We start from the raw sequence: 17,354 nt of genomic DNA, 5'->3' as shown, positions 1-17,354 counted from the left end.
CGCAAACTGATCAAATTGGAAAGTATTTTATGTGATTCTGCAGGTAATCTGTGTGCACATTATGGCTTTAGAAGCACTGATCCAAGAGAAAACCGTTCCCATTGCCAATGATTGGTTTAAGAATAGGCATATGGCCCAATTGAAGCCAATGAGATGTGAAGAATGTTTTTCTGGGAGTTTCTGCTGACTCTGGAAGTCCATGGCACTTCTGGATTTCTAATAAATATCGGATTGTTTAGGAGTCCTCGAGTTGGGTTTTCAATCACCTGCAGCTGGAAAACACCCTGACTAATCAGTCCCCATTAAAGCATTAGAAAGGGAACAGCATGCCAAGGCTCTGGGCTCAGCCACAGGCTAGAAAAGACAGCGTATCCAGAGACCACAGCGATAGTTCCAAGATTCCTTCGGATCCAGGAATGGACTCAGTAGTATTTCCGATCCTGACAACCATGGTTCATTCGCACATTTATAAAAGCTTTCTAAATTAGTCAGTCTAAATGATCAACTGAAGGAAATGCTGAACATTTTCCAAATGACTGTAACCAGAGTGGTCAACAGTGGCCCTCCCCAGAAGCCATAAGGATGTCATTTCCTGCAAAGACAATGGGAGACTAATTGCTCAGCCTCAGACTCCTAAGAGGGAAGACAACCTGTGACATGTAATTACTGAAGGGTAAAAAAGGAAAAGCTTGAGGCTCTCAGAATCTGTTTCTGGATCTGCTCCAGTTACTTGGGGAAAAGGAAGGGGAAAAAAAAAGACCCAGCCGGTCTAGGGAAGGATTTGAGGGGCTGGCCGCTGAGGACACCACCCTGACCGGTTTTTCATATCACTGGCACATATTAAAAACCTTTTTGAGGAAAATGAATAGACCAGCTATTATACAAAATCATATATGGCTTTGGTGTAGCTCTGCTTCACATACAGGAGTGACACAGTCAAGGAGAACTGCATGTCTAAATGGACATTATCTCTTTGGTGTGTCCTAACTTCTTAGCCACAAGAGGATATTTTGGGGGTTGGCTTGACGAAGAGAGCATTTTCTATCAAAGAGCAGTTCCCCACAGGATGTTCCTAGGTTCTATCTCCTCATAGCTCTTTTTCTCTCAAACCCTTTTGGCTCTCTCTTTCCTGCTACCTCATACCTTTTCATGGTGCCAACTATCATCCCATGTGATGTTTTTAGATCTATCACCCAAGTTCCCAGTTCCTCTGCTGCCCCCTACACGGAAAGTGCTTCAAGGGTGGGGACTATGTTTTGGCCACTGTTATTTTCCCAACACTTAGCACAGTGGCTGGCACCGAGTGTGAAGTATTTGTTGATTGAGGAAATGAAAGCTCTGGCCATCATCTACTGACTGGCCTCTGACTCTGGCCTCTCCTTTTCAACCCTATTGACACATACAAGGTCTCTGGATTATAGTGCTGCTCAGGTTGCTCCTAGAATATCTCACCTGGGAAGCCCTGTGCTTTCCAAGTGAGAAACTGGGTCCATCGAGGCCAAGAGACTAGCCCAAGATCTTACAATTAGAGGGTGGCATAGACAGGATTATAACTCAAGACCCAGTGCTGTGGCTACCAGGCCACTGACCAGTTCAAAAACCTTTAATAGTCTTTCAGGAGAACCTAGTTGAGGGCCTGAAATGTAGTAGGTACTAAATAAATATTTGTTGAGTGACCGATCAAATAAATTAACAGGGCTCATGCATATACCAATGTGTTTTAGTGTTTCTTACAGTGGAACCCTCCTCAAAAGAAAGACAATGCCCCTACATACAAAATGGAGAGGAGTCACTCTCTCCTCCAGAGTCGGGGGAGCAGCTGGAACACCAGACCTCTTCCCCTGCAGGGCCTCTGAGCCACCTCCCAGGAAGCTCAGGGCTTGGTGACAAAGCTGCCAGAAAAACAAATGTTTTACACAGTCAAACTTTTCAGCTTTGCACTCAAAGCCACCCACCATCGTGCCAAACCCACCTCATCAGGCGTCTCTTTCATTTCATTTCTTCCTCCTCCCTTCACACCCAGCCTTACCAGAGCACTTGCTATTTCCAGCACTTGTCCCTCCTCTGGGCCCTCACCTGTCCTGTTTTCCCCGTTATGTGCTTTTATCTCTACCTGCAAGAATAGAGAACCAACCTGTCCCTCAAGCCAACTCTAACATAAATCCCTCCCTCAAGCACTTGCCCAATTTCCCCCACCAGAATTAGTCTCACTCTATTTGTACCTCTACTGTACAACTTACTGCACTATCTGCTTCAAGGGAAATAGTTCCTTGAGGGCAAAAACCTAGTCTAAATGTATCTTCAAACCACTGGCACCTTGCCTGGCCCAATGCCTTGCACAGAGGAGATATTTCTAGTCATTAGTTGCATTTAAAGAGACTTATTCTTTTTTGTTCACCTCTGTGACCAAATTATGTAAGTTTTGTAATTATGCTTCTAAGTCTTCCTCTAGCCTGTGTGGGTTGATGACACAGCCAACACACATTTGCAGAGCCCACTTGCTAAGGAACAGCTGTGTGAATGTTTGTTGAGTCTTATTTTCAAAAGCAGAGAATGGGGAGAGGGGCAGGGAGGGTGACTTCCCCCTCCCCTCTGTAGCTCTCCTGTGGGTAAGGCTGTCCTGTGCAGCAGGAGGTAAAAGCCAGGCAGCGTGTGCACAAAAATAACAATAGATTCAAAATACAGTACAGTCCTGAATGCTTCCATGCTGCAACATTCTCTGCAAGCCCAAAGTCAATTGCCTGAAAAATTAGAGTTCCAAATGGTAGGATAATACATTAAACAAGCAAGCATACAAACAAAGCCCAATCGCCAGGGAGGGGGATGGGAACCAGAAAATACAGAGTTCCCTAGGAAACTGAGCCTCCTTTTGGACTGACTGTGCCTTCCCTCAGTCACTGGGTGCGGGGCTGGGGAAGGTAGGAGGGGTGCTCTGAGAAGGCTTCACCGACCCATCTGCTTCCCTGCCTATAGGGGTCCGGGTCCTTCTGACTTCACTCCAACAAGTCAGCAGACTCAAGTAAGGTCAGGCAGACTGGAGTAGGCTCGCGGTTGTTGTTTTGTTATTTTCTGGAATGGGAGTACAGAGAGCAGTGAGAGAGGAGGAGGCGGAGAGATGGAGAGAAAAAGAGATGAGCATGAGAGTGCTCAGCCAGCAGAAAGCATTATTGACCACAGAACGAGAGGGCAGGAAGGTCAGACTACAAAAAGCTGGCTGGTCCTCTCTCAGCATCTCTTGAAGGGCAAGAGGGAATCAGAGGCTCACTGTTGAGCAAGGCTCCACAAGACCAGTGAAGAGCTTACCCTGGGCTACCCCTGAAGCCAGGTGTAGGGCTCCCAGCATCCATGGCTCTCAAGTTGGACTAGACAGATAGATTTTGGACTCATTGGCACATATGGGTGGACTAAGTCATGCAGGTGGCTGGGGTGTGGGGGTAGGGCTTTAGCTCCCCCTCCTTAATCTCCATCAACACCCAAGCAACAGCAGCAGTACTGAGATAAGGTCATATTATTAGTAGTATATTTAAACCTTAAGGCTGAGGAATCCAGTTTATTTGGGGAAGAAATAAATGAAATAAATGCCACTGGGATAATTAGTAGACTATCAAGAGGAAAAAGAACATGCTGCTTCTATAAGACTCATGAGAATGAAGTATATATTTATAATAATCATGTCTTTCTTTTCTATCTGGTAATGAGTTCCTGTCAGGTGATCACATCACTTATATATCAGGTAAAAAAGAAAATAAAACAAAAACTCTGTTTTTGCAGTGCATTTGAATTATTTCTGACTTGCCCTTTTAAACTGAGCTACTTCTAGGGCTCTGCAATCCACAGTCTGAACAGAAACAATGCTTTGCTCTGCTGCAAGTGCAGCTGCTGGACAAGTCCCCTAGCTCTCTTCCAGCCGGATTACCACTCCCAAGACCCTCCAGACAGACACTGTGGAGTGACTCCTGGGAAGGCTGGTGAAATGCACACAGCATCCATCACAATGCTGCCAAGATCAAGGTCAACAGTGAGGCATGCAGAGCCCTCTGAGTGTGGGCTGGCTACAATATTAGAGTCCCAGAATTGTGAGGCTGAATGGAATGTTAAAGAATATCTAGTCTGATAGTTTTAAAGCAATTTTTTAGTACCAGAACTCTGTGTATGTGTATGGTTGTTATCCAAGCCAAGCACTCAACAAGTCACCCTCCCTGCCCCTCTCCCCATTCTCTGCTTTTGAAAATAAGACTCAACAAACATTCACGCAGCTGTTCCTTAGCAAGTGGGCTCTGCAAATGTGTGTTGGCTGTGTCATCAACCCACACAGGCTAGAGGAAGACTTACACCTAGATATCCAGCTATCATGCCACGTACGTGGAGAATCCACTATGATGGGAAACATTTCAGTCTCAAAAAAAAAATTCTCTTCTTATTATTGGTAGTTCTGAAGGTCAGATACACACACACATTTTCAAGGCTTATGCTAAACTTCAAAATATTAGATAAATGTGGTACAGAGCAGCTCTGTTCAACGGTGTTAAGGACTCAAACTGCCGCCACCTCCAAATCAATACGGAAAAGGCAGACAATCCAACAAAGAAATGGGCAAATTACTTGAGAAGGCAAAATGGAAAATCCAAATGTCCAACAAACATACAAAAAGAGTCATCAAAGAAAGGCAAATTAAAACCACATGCATTACCTACACCTACCAAACTGACTCAAATGACAAAGACAAAAACCGTGAAGTGTTGGTGAGGATATGGAGCAGCTGGAACTCTCATATGCTGGGGGTGGGAGTGTCAACTGAAAACTGGCAGCGTCCACCAAAGCTGAACACACACACATACTACGACCCAGAATCCTGCCACCCACAGTCTTCCCTACAGCAATGTTACATATGCTCACCTGTTACATGTATGAGAATGTTCCTAGCAGCACTGTTTGTAATACCCCCAAACCACAAATAACTGGAAAGTCCACCTACAATAGAAGTGCTATAAATGTTGATACAGTTATACAATATATTACACAGCAATGAGAGGGAACAAACTACGACTCCTAACATAGATGAATATATCAAATATTAGGTCATTAAATATGAAATATCCAATTTTGAATCAAAAGTGTAGTTTATTATATCTCAAACAAGAAGCAGTACAATTGGCCAAAGTATGTGACTAAACTATTGACTTAGTTCTGCCATCTTAACAGTAGCTTGTTTATACCAGCAGTGAAGAAGCCTGAAGAGTGAGTGGTGATGAAACCACAAAAGGTGTTTTCCACAGCTTGCTGAGAATTGAATATTTTTCCTCATAAGAAGTGGCCCAAAGCCTGGAAGAAGTGGCAGTCAAGTAGGTGCAAGGTCTAATGAATACAGCGGATGACAGAGAGTTTCTAAATCCAGCTTCTGTAGTTTGAGCAGCGTTGTTTGTGCGACATGTGGTAGAGCATTATTTTAGAAGAGGATTGGCCTGTCTCTATTGAGCAATCTCAGCTGCTTAACTGCAAGTATCCTCATCATTTCATCCAACTGGTTGCAGTAGATATCTGCTGTAAGCAACTGACCAGGTTTCATGAAGCTATAGTGGGTAATACCAGCACTGGACCACCAAACAGACACCATTAGCTTTTTTTTTGATGAATATTCGGTTATGGACCGAATGTGTTTCGTCCCTTCATCTTTATCCATCCATTGTGCTGAATGCTTGCGATTGTCAAAAAGAATCCATCTTTCATCACACATGAAATACAGTGTAGAAATGGTTTGCCTTTTTGTCGTGACAACAAAGAAAGGCAAGCTTTGACCTGATTTCTCTTCTGAAGCTTGTTTAACTCATGTAGAACCCATCTATATCCAGCTTCTTTACCATGCTGAGTTGTTTCAAATGGTCCAATATTGTTGGAATAGTAATGTCAAACCTTGCTAATTCATGCGTAGGTTGAGAAGGATTCGCTTCTACTACAGCTTTCAGCTCATCATTATCCACCTTGGTCTCAGGTTGCCCACGTGGCTCATTTTCAAGATCAAAATCACCAGAACAGAACTTCCCAAACCATCAGTGTACTGTGCACTCACTAACCACATCCTTCTCAAACACTTCGTTGATACTTCAAGCCGTCTGTGCTGCATTGGTTCCACAACAAAACTCATATTTGAAAATAACATGAATTTTTTTACTTATTCATGGTTTCACAAAAATTGCTCTAAAAATTTTTGGAAGTTTTTCAATCACCAACATGTGCATTTGAAAGACTGAGGATGTACATTCATAATAAAAATAAAACAAGAAGTGTCAAAGTGAAATGTCAGAGATACCAACTGCCAAACTTAGTACTTAAGTACTTAAGTACATTTCATACTTAATATAATGTTACCACAAAAGTGTACCTAATGTATGATTTTATTTATATAAAGTTCATAATAGATAAAGCCAACCTTTGTAGTTATCCTTGGAGGAAGGTGGGGTGGTTAGGGACTGGAGAGGGGTCTGAAGGGGCATCTAGTTATCTAGTATTTAAGTGACATTCTTTCTCTATCTGGCTGCTTGTAACAAAGGAGTGTTAACTTTACGAAAATTCATTATCAGTGCACTTAAAAATTTGTGCACTCTTCTGCATGAATGCTATACTTCAATTAAAAAAAAATCTTAGTGTTAACACAGTGAAACCAGAAACAAAACAGAGCTCTTATAAGTACTGAAAGCAAAAGAGCACAGCAATTTAATTTAAGCAAGATAATTCAAAAATTTGCTGCACTAAAAGCTTAAAAGTGCCATTTCATTAAATTGTGTTTCTTATTCATTTAAGATGATTGCTATGCCAAAGCTATTTTATTATTATATGTTAGGAGGGCATGAAGCAGTTTCAAAATAAAATAAACACAAATCATTTTAGCTTTATCTTACTGATTTTTTAAAGTGAAGTTTTAGATATTCGAGCCCAATCTTTTCAGGACAATTAAAAACAGTTTCCTGGGCCACGGGGTTTAGAGTGCAGCATCCTTAGATGGGAAACTGCTGGGGATAAAGGTGTTTTCTTTCTGTGCCACATAGTAGGAGCTCAACATTTCTCTTTCAGTGTCAGCAGGTGACGTCAGCTCATTCCTGCCAATGGAAGCACCAACAGCTCAGCCTGCCTTTGCAGCCTTGCTGTGGATGAACGTAGAATTTCCATCAGACAGTCTGACATACTGGAAATAACTCACAGGATACCATTCCCGCTGTGCATTTCCGGAGCTCTTCAGATTCCGCACTGGAATACACACAGTCGTGAGGTCAGGCCGGGGTCCCGACCCACCTAAGGGCAATTGGCATAGCTCGGAGGGAGACTGGGTCTGTGCCCCAGTCTTGAGGGCAGCTTGCCCTCGTCTCTGCCAGGCCCCCCCTGCATCCTGTCAGTCTGTCCATTACCATTAGACACACGCTCCGCACAGTGTTCCAGTCACCACTGGAATAAATCCCTTGGAGCATAGAAACCGCATGGCTGGACTGGCTCTCCCCGACACCTTTGGTCTCTTGGACCCTCTAGTAAAGCAGATTTACTCAGGCACTGAGACGGGCACCCTGAGACTGCAGGCAGCCCCCCAGGAAGAGAGAGACGGCCACTCAGGAAGCCTACAACGTAGCTTGCAAAAGGAACCCTGCAGGGCTGTGGAGGATGTGGGGGCCCAGTGGAGAAGACTTCAGTCACCCTCTAGCCAACCCTGTCCTGGGGGGAGCCTGGGCCAGGCCCCTGCTGCTGAGCTGCTCTCTTCCCAGGTACCATGAGGAAATCCAGGCCTTTCTTTGGCCACTCCATTTTCCTAACTATTAGCTTCCCGAGGAAGACCCCTTCCTAGAGTAGAATTCTGTTGTTTTTGTGTAGACTTTCTGATGCTAACTCTACCCCAAACTTCACTGTCTGACAAACAATAATTTTATGGGTCCTTTAAGGATTTCCCCCTCCCGACCCTTGCCCCAATCCACAGTTAGAGTTCCCTTTGGTAAGAAAATAACATTTGCTTTTTAAATAGCTCTTTTTATCATGCGTGCCACAGAGATTTTCCTTTTGAAAATAAAGATAAATCATCACAAGGGGCAGATAAGATAATGAGTGAAGAATTTACAGGAACAGAGGGAAATCACCCAGGTCAATTCCTTGAGAGCCTGTAGCGAGAGAGGCCCGAGCTCTGCCAACGAGGGTGGCGGTCAACAGACCACAGCCATGGGTCAGATCTGCCCACTGCCCGTTTCTGCACAGTGCATGGACTCAGAATGGTTTTTAGATTTTTAAATGGTTAAAAAAAAAATCAAAAGAATATCTCATGGCACATGGAAATTACACGAAATTCAAATTTCAGTGTCCATAAGTGAAGTTTTACTGGAACACAGCCATGCCCATTTGTTTACGCATTGTCTGCGGATGCTTTCACACCACAACAGCAGAACTGTCTTGATAGAGACTGCATGGCCTCCAGAGATGAAAATATTTACTATCTGGCCCTTTACAGAAAAAGTTTGCCAACCCTGGGCTAAGGTAGTCTCTGTGTTTGCAGAAGGCTGCCCACTCTGATTCTTACTGTTTCGAGCCTCTGGGGCTGTCTCCACAATAAGTCAAAGGCAAGTCCTAATGCTGGTTCCAACTTCCCACTAACCGGGGAAACCAACACGACCCACTAGAGCAGTGCCTTTCAACCTGTGGGTGGTAGTCAACTTAGTGGGTCAAAAAAATTCAATTGGTTGTGCCCAGCCTTTCTTTAATGAGATAAAAGAGAAAAATATTGAGGGCATTGTTACGGACTGAATTGTGTCTCTCCAAAATTCGTATCTGAAGCCCTAACTTCTAGTACACATCAGAATGCGACTGTATTTGGAGATAAGGCCTTTAAAGAGGTAATTAACTTAAAATGATGTCACTATGGGTGGGCTCTAATTCACTATGATTCGCATCCTTCTAAGAGGAGGAGATTAGGACACAGATACCCACAGAGGAAAGACTAAAGGAAAAAGATGGTCATCCACAAGCCAAGGACAGAGGCCTTAGGAGAAGCCAAACCTGCTGACACCTTGATCTTGGACTATTAGCTTCTGGAACTGTGAGGAAATAAATTTCTGCTGTTTAAGCCACCCAGTCTGTGGTACTTTGTTATGGAAGCCCTAGCAAACGAACATTGGTGTCATATAATACACAGCATTTTGTGGAATAATATTTTTTCTAATCACACATGTATAACAGATTTGTGATATGTATTAAATGTATTAAATTCTGTGTGTCACACCAAAATAAATAGAAGAACACTGCACTGTGGGGAGAGACAAATACGCTTTGCTTGGTAGCAAAAGCACACAGAGAAGGGTCTTCTAATTGAACCAAGACAAAGGTGGGGGGAAAAAGCACTTACTGAACATATTAGGCACTTTCTATACCTTAACCATTTAGTCCTCACAGTAACCTTATGCAATGGGTCATGTTTTATGTTTTCAACTGATAAAGAAAATAAAGTGCAGAGAAGTTATGTAATTTACTCAAGTGGCAGAGCCAGGCCTATCTGACTCCAAAGCTTATATATTATTTTTCATCACGAATCAATTTCTATTTATATGTCCCTGAGAATAGGTTGTAGCTTGACAATAAATAAGGGAAAAGATTTATTAATAATAGCTAACATTTACTGAATACTTACTACATGCCAGGTTCTGAGCTAGGCTTTACATAAACCTCATTTACCCTTGTTAACAGCCCAGTTGAGTAGGTTCTATCCCTGTTTTTCAGCTAACGAATCTGAATCTAGAAGAAATTAATTAACTTGCCCAAGATTACAAAGCTGGTAAGTTGAAGACCCAGGATTTGATTAATCTGATATTTAAACTAGAGGTCTTGCCCACCACAAACTCTCCTTTTAATTGGCTATATTTGGTGCCAATCTAAGTACAGTCATGTGCAACAGTGGTCCCATAAGATTATAATACCATATTTTTCCTGTACCTTTTCTGTGTTTAGATATGTTCAGATACACAAATACTTACGAGTCTGTTACAGTTGCCTATAGTATTCAGTACGGTAATATGCTTATAGGTTTATAGCCTGGAGAAATAGGCTATAACATAAGACCCTAATATGTGTACTAGGCTAGGTTGTGTAAGTACTTTCTGTGACATTTAAGCAACAAATAAATTGCCTAAAGATGCATTTCTCAGAACATATCCCCATTGGTGATACATGACTGTACATACCTGTTTGCTGGTTAATCTCCACTTGGAGAAAAAAATGCATACTTTTTATTCACACATCCAATAAATTACTAACTGAGCACATACTATGTGCCACACCAAAAGCTGGGGATACAATAATGAATAAAATAGACAGAAATCCTGCCATCATGGTGACCACATGGGTAAAACCTTAAGGACATAACCATTATCAAGTATGAAATCACCTCATGGGTAAGAGAAGTGACAAGTAAGACCCAGGTGTGTTGAAGGCACGGGCGAATGGAATTATAGAAATTATAGAAAACAGAGGATTATGGGTTTACCAAATAGAAATTTCCAGTAATTTTTATCTAATGTCTCTTGTATCCATGTGGTATATCCATGTGGTATCATGTGGTCATGTCTTATCTCCAAGTAGACTGGAAGTTTTTCAATGGCAGGGGCTATGTCATACTTTAAAACCTCTGCCTCATTGCTTGGCATAGTGCACAGTAGTCTGAATTTGCTTTTTTGTTTTAAAGTTATACCTAAGAGGAATGTACAGAAGTTACTTAGGGACCTTCAGAGGTAATGACACGAGTCAGACAATCCTTGGGAAGTTCTAGCAGAGGAGGAGAGGTCCTGCTGCATGGGATCAAGGACACCATGAGCAAAGAATGAAATGCTTAACTGGGGCTGGGCGTGGTGACTCATGCCTGTAATCCTATCGCTCTGGGAGGCTGAGGCAGGTGGATCACTCGAGGTCAGGAGTTCGAAACCAGCCTGAGCAATAGTGAGACCCCGTCTCTACTAAAAATAGAAAGAAATTAATTGGCCAACTAAAAATGTATATAGAAAAAATTAGCCGGGCATGGTGGCACATGCCTGTAGTCCCAGCTATTCAGGAGGCTGAGACAGAGGATCACTTGAGCCCAGGAGTTTGAGGTTGCTGTGAGCTAGGCTGACACCATGGCACTCTAGCCCAGGCAACACAGTGAGACTCTGTCTCAAAAAAAGAAAAAAAAAAAAAGAAAGAAAAGAAATGCTTAACTGGAAGAGTTTTAGTTAAATGGGGTGCCAGTGCGAGGGTTAAGAAACCAGAATGAGTGTCTAGTTATGCAAATGTGAGGAAAAAATTAGTAAAAAGAAGTGAAAAGAAACCAGAGCATGGATTATTAGGAATTTTGGTGTATTTGTGACAAATATATTTTTCCTAAGGTTTCTTCTATTTCATTTTTTTCTTTTTTTTTTTTTTTTTAGACAGAATCTTGCTTTGCTTTGTTGCCCAGGCTAGAGTGAGTGCCGTGGCATCAGCCTAGCTCACAGCAATCTCAAACTCCTGGGCTCAAGCAATCCTACTGCCTCGGCCTCCCAAGTAGCTGGGACTACAGGCATGCACCACCATGCCCAGCTAACTGTTTCTATATATATTAGTTGGACAATTAATTTCTTTCTATTTATAGTAGAGATGGGATCTTGCTCTTGCTCAGATTGGTTTCGAACTCCTGACCCTCGAGCAATCGGCCCGCCTCGGCCTCCCAGAGTGCTAGGATTACAGGTGTGAGCCACTGTGCCCGGCCTAGGTTTTTTTATGTATACAAGTTTTATACTTTTACTTAGTCAAGTCTATTAGTTCCTTCTTCCAGAATGTTTATTACAGCATTATTATAATATCAAATATGAGAATATTTGATTGCATAGTAAAAGAATGATGAGTGGTTAAATTAGTCTACTCACAGAATGGAAAACTCCAGTTATTATTCAATCCCATTAGAAAATGATCATAATTTAATATTAAAAGAAGCCAGATCAAAATCATATACATGCTATATACCCCATACATGAAAGAGGGAAAAGTACATTTTAACATTGCTATTTCAATATAATGTGATTAAGAGATATTTTCATTTCCTTCCTTATAGCTCACCAAATTTTCTACAACAAAAATTTTAAAGTCAGAAAAAAAACTAAAAAGCCCTTTAAATAACTTTAAATCAAAGAGAAAGTATATATAAATAGTACCCTCTACTGTGCATCTTTGACTTGCTGAAAATCTCAGTCACCAGAGGCCTCTAAACACAATGGCACATGTGGCAAATTCTGGTAATAGTATTTTAAACATGTATCTATATCTACACATATTTCTAAACTCACCTGCAAAGAGGTTTCAAAATAGATTCAGCAAGGCCAAGGGCAGTCTCCAGGACGAGATGATAAATCTTAATGAATTCTTTGGCTTTGATAATATACTGATTTAACAAATATTTACTGAGTGTCTGTCATGCTCCAGGAACCCTGTTAGGTATCAGAGGTCAAACTGGATCTCTGGGAACAAATGACCCATTGGGCTGACATTGGTCCTACATACCACGGCCCCAGCAAGATGTAGCAGAAGGCGGTGCTCGGCAGTAATGGCGCAGCCCCACCCTCAATCCTCCCTCATCTGGGCTCTCACCCTTCCTGGATGTGTGGCCCTGAAGAGGGCTGGCTTTACCTCTCTGGCTCCAGCCACCTCATTTGTAAAACAGGGATAATCCTGACCCAGTTTGCGGCACCATGGTGAAGAATAAGTGGAAAGCATTCTGGGCATGTTTTTACCCATACAGTGCCAGATGGATTCTACATGTTGATAGCCAGTGTTGTTGCTTCCCTTTGGAAACTGTATATTTATTTTTTAAGAAAAAATGCAGGGTCGGAAATAAAGGTCAGTGATTAAAGGGATATTCCGTATTTCTCTTCCTTAGAACATTCAGATTAACAATTACAGAAATGAATACTCATTTTCCCAACCCCAGACAAAAGTAAAGAGAACTCAAAGTTCTTGAAAAGTTCAGTGACATTCCAAGGACAAATCTTGGTGAGATGCTGCCAGGTCATCAGGGAAATAATTCAATTATGATCAGCACTTCAAAAATCTAATAAAATTAACTTCTTGTTTTCCCTCTCCTTTTCAAGAAGAGTGATTTTTAAAAAGCAACAGTTAAAAATAAGTGTTAACCTAAGCATTATAAAATTTAACATTTCTAAGAGAAGAATAAAGGGCACCAAAAGGTTACCAACAATATGTCCGAATAAGACATAAATGTATAAGTATTTCTGGTCTTTCTCCCAAAGTGAACTCATTTCCAAGCACTGAGTACATTTGTATAAATTAATGCCTCATTATAGACAGAAAAAGAAGTGGAGAAAGAGGTAGGAAAAGAGGGGGAAACACAGAAACCTAAATATGGAATGTGTTTAGGAAGTTTCCTCTTACTATTAAGTTGAGAAAATAATAACTGTACAAATACATACACTGACAGAGAAAGCATAGCTCTACCTCCTAGTGTTTGCATTTTATGTGAACGATTTGAGATATTTTCCAGTTACAAAATACCTGTTTCTATGACATCTGCAGATTCTTTGTGGTCCTTCTCCCACAGCAAAGATTGGTAAATGGGACGTTCAGACAGCTCCTCAAATGTCTGGGCTAAAATCCCCCTTTCCCTCAGCTCTTCATTTCATGATGCTACCGGTCAATACCCACAGAGGTAGGGCAGGCACCAATGGCCCAGGTGAACAAACACTTCTATTTGCTTTTGCTCATCTTGTGGATGACCATGGGCATGATTCCCTTCCTACTGCACCTGTGCCTTCCCCATCTGCTACGCCCTTGTCACTTCCAAGTCCCAAACACTCCAGCTCCCGAGTGGAAATGTGAAGGAGCACCAGCCAGAGGCAGTATTTCCAACACGGATTAAATATGGACAGAGCCTGCGACTTCCAGCCTGAGTGGGACAGTACTGTACAAATGGCAACCAGCAAGGTTTGCTTCAAAGTGCATGTGTGTGTTATGATATATTCAGTAATTGCTGTACTTTTTAAAAGGTAGTTGTAAAAATTATCTTTAAAATGCTTGTCGATGCCCTGTGGGTATGAGTCACTTCGTGAAACAGGATCAAAATGAGTTCTCTATTATGGGTTTCTGCCGGCTCTTTGATTCTAAACAACTTTATTAATGTTAATAGGAGTTATGCACACATCAATGGCAGAATGAATTCCTTGGGTTTGGTGGAGCTTCAATTAGTGCTCTGTAATAAGCAATGTAAAATGCTTTCTAATTTTCTTTCAAGTAATCATATGCTACCCCAGCAGAGCTGAAAATTAGGCACAGGTCTCACCACAGGGTAGGAAGAGACCAGGGGGTGGGAGAAATGAAGCTCGACGGGTGCTCTGCGGAAGTCCTCGCTGTCACTGGTGGCAGTGTGGCAGGGCAGACAGGCACAGCTTGCCGAAGGGAAAACGAACGTGACGAAGGGAGGAAAAGAAAACGCACAAAAAGTGAGCTTGACACAGAAGGAATTTACTATAATCTAAAACGGGAATGACTGCAACCGCGCTTCCAAAACCTGTCACAAGACCGTTTCATTTTTTCAGAGCATAAGTTAATACTCTTCATTGACTTCCAAAAATACTCACTAACATGAAAATGGGAATTTAAGTTCCAAGAATGATGCAGCAGAATGCCTAATGAACAGGTTATTTTGCAGCGACAAGAAGCTCTGCCTGGAATTTCTGGAAACCCAGCTTTAGGTTTAACCCTCTCCTGCCTAGACCTGCACTTCTGTTTTCTCATGGGAAACCAAATGCCGGAGTATTGATATTCTCTGAGGATGACAGGGCGGGATGCCATGGGGGCTGCAGCACAGACAAGCATAAACGGCAAAGGCCTAAATTCCATGATTTGAAAAGAAAATAGAGCAAAAATCTATTTGCTCTTTCATACTTAAATCACCTTATGTTTCCTTACATTGTATCCTAAGGCTTCACAGACAGTAAAAAAGACCTCTGCCAACAATTAACAAGATCCACAACACTAACAATTAGATACAAAGTGGCAGATGTAAAGAGATGTCTGTGCTTAGCTGCTGAGAGTTAGTTAGTTAGATATCTGAGAGATTTGGAAACACTGTCTGCACCACGCGGATGCTGCAGGTGGCCGAGCAGCCTTCTAACCGCTGGCAGCAACAGCAGTATCTTAATCTCTTGGCTCAGTGGTCACTTCCCACTCAGCAGATTTTAGAGCACTCTGGCTTTAAGGGCTACTGCATTTAGATATTCCAGTGTAAATCATTTCCATCATAATCAAGGCAGGGCTCCACATACGGTGTACGTTTTATTTAGCATTAGGTGGCTTTTCAAGAGAGTTCCCTATTTTTCTTATAACACCTTCCTAGTTGCCCTGAAGCAGAATAAATGGCAATCCTTATAACACATAGTTTAGTTAAAGTACAAATATTTACAGGGAGAGATATTATATTTGTTGGCTGGGGAAATGACTGTTTGGGTAATGCTATTACAGAATACCAAAATTCAACAGAACTTCTATACCATCCACTTATACGTATCAGGGAAAACATTGCTCACTCTGTGAATTATCAGTAAATGGGAAGTCTCTCCAGAGGTCCAGATCACACTAGAAGAACATGAGCCAATTACAAAAATACCAAGTGTATCTGAGACCGTGGTGAATAGAAACCACGCCTGAGCTGTGCGCTATGTTTGGATTATGCTTTCCTCTCGCTTCCATTGATATGAGAAACATATTCTCATATTATATCCTCAAACTACAGCCCACAGGCCACGTGCGGGCCACCTAGCACATTTATCCGGCCCTCTGGGTGTTTTGCCACTGTTGCCTGTCCTGGTTATTAGCAGCCGACTTGTCCTGGGCCCACAGTGCGCACTCTCCAACGGTCTGAGGGACAGTGAACTGGCCCCCTGTTTAAAAAGTTTGAGGACCCCTCATACAAGTGTTCAGTGGGTGACCCATATATGAGCAGACTTTGGGGGAAAAGGCTTTGCCCCGTCTTATGCCTGGGATGAATGTGTTGGGCACCAGGTGAAGATCTCTTTTGTGTGATAGGTGACTGTACAGGGTACAAGATACTGGTTAGGAAATCAAGAAGAGAATAGAGAACTATCAGACATCATCTCAGCATTCAAAATATTTGCAACCTACTAGGCAGGTAATGTGTGCCTTTCAGGGGCACACATTTATTTGGCTCCTCTAAAAGTATTAATTCAATCACTTAAACTATTTGGGTTTCATTAAAAGCTTCCCTCCACCCCCCAATCATGCCACTCTTATGGCTTGTACCCTGGAAGTGAAGTTTCACTCTGCGGATCTTTAAAAACCAAACAATCAACAGATAACAGATAACATTTATAAGTATCCAAGAGGTTTTCTTATTCTCAAGCTACTCTGAATTGAGGACTGCAGCCTACTTGGCTGCTGATACAAAGCTGATCAGATCCTGGCCAGTTTCATTTACCATATATCCTCAGCTTTTCAGTTTCACATTCTATTTCATATTCTCTAATCTGTGAAGAGTCTAGTACAAACATTGTTAACGTCATGGAAGGAAGTAACCCATTTCATAATGTTTTGAGCCAGTGACCGCTGGGGGGTAGGCGGGGAAAAGACCACAGAGATAAATGAATGGTAACATGAAATTCTGAATAATAGGGTACCTTTGCCTATAGCTTTGACTGGCTAATGTTTAATAGCATCGCTCCTGAGATAAAAAAGAAACAATGTGCCAAGGATAATTCCCTTTCTGCAGCCAACAGCACAAATCAGAGGTGCTCGAAGAAATCATCTGTGGACAAGCACATGGAATTTCAGCTTCCCAAAGAAGCCATCTTATGTTAATATGGGATATTTTGCTTTCCAAGGAAACACCAGAAAATATCTATCATGTTAGGAACGAAGCAAGCCACATGAAAAGAGAATAAGAAAAGCATCTTCTTTCCCATAAATGATCTCCTCCCCTCTAAATAGTTTCCCACGTGCTAATTTACTGAGGGATGAGACAGTGTGGATACAGCTACTGGTTTCACCAAAGTCTTATCCTCAAATCCAGTTTACATCAAAAGCTGCTAAAGTAAACCAAATAAACTTAAAAAGAACATTTCATTCCTGTGTATTTAAAAGCCAGGAAGAGACACCAGGGTCCTGAAAATATAGGAAGGCCATGCTTAAGGATTCAGAAAAAAACAGGCAAAGTCAGGCTTTGGAGAACACCCACATCTGTTACCATAAAACCTTCAGTCCTTGGAGGAACTGGGGGATAGAAACCTCTACCTGAGAAGAAGCACCTTCCTTTACTTGCCCTGAACGTTCCTTTCTTCCTAGTTTGACACTACAGAGGT

At 42.0% G+C, this 17,354-nt stretch overlaps 1 protein-coding gene across 4 annotated transcripts in view; it reads right to left on the bottom strand.

Annotated features, from left to right (window-relative positions):
* FYN (FYN proto-oncogene, Src family tyrosine kinase) overlaps positions 1 to 17,354 on the bottom strand; it is a 200,712-nt gene that overhangs the window by 117,916 nt on the left and 65,442 nt on the right. The window contains exon 1 of one of the 4 annotated variants that reach the window (XM_012753106.3): positions 12,315 to 12,333. The exons of the other annotated variants lie outside the window; for them this stretch is intronic. The gene's annotated coding sequence lies outside the window, so the exon portion shown is untranslated. Of the gene's footprint in view, positions 1 to 12,314; positions 12,334 to 17,354 lie in introns of those variants that run through there. 4 annotated transcript variants of the gene reach the window in all.

The sequence above is a fragment of the Microcebus murinus genome, chromosome 5 (genome assembly GCF_040939455.1).
Source record: "Microcebus murinus isolate Inina chromosome 5, M.murinus_Inina_mat1.0, whole genome shotgun sequence".
Taxonomy (NCBI): domain Eukaryota; kingdom Metazoa; phylum Chordata; class Mammalia; order Primates; family Cheirogaleidae; genus Microcebus; species Microcebus murinus.
The sequence above is the reverse complement of the archived record's forward strand: the minus strand, read 5'-3'. Positions and strand labels throughout refer to the sequence as shown.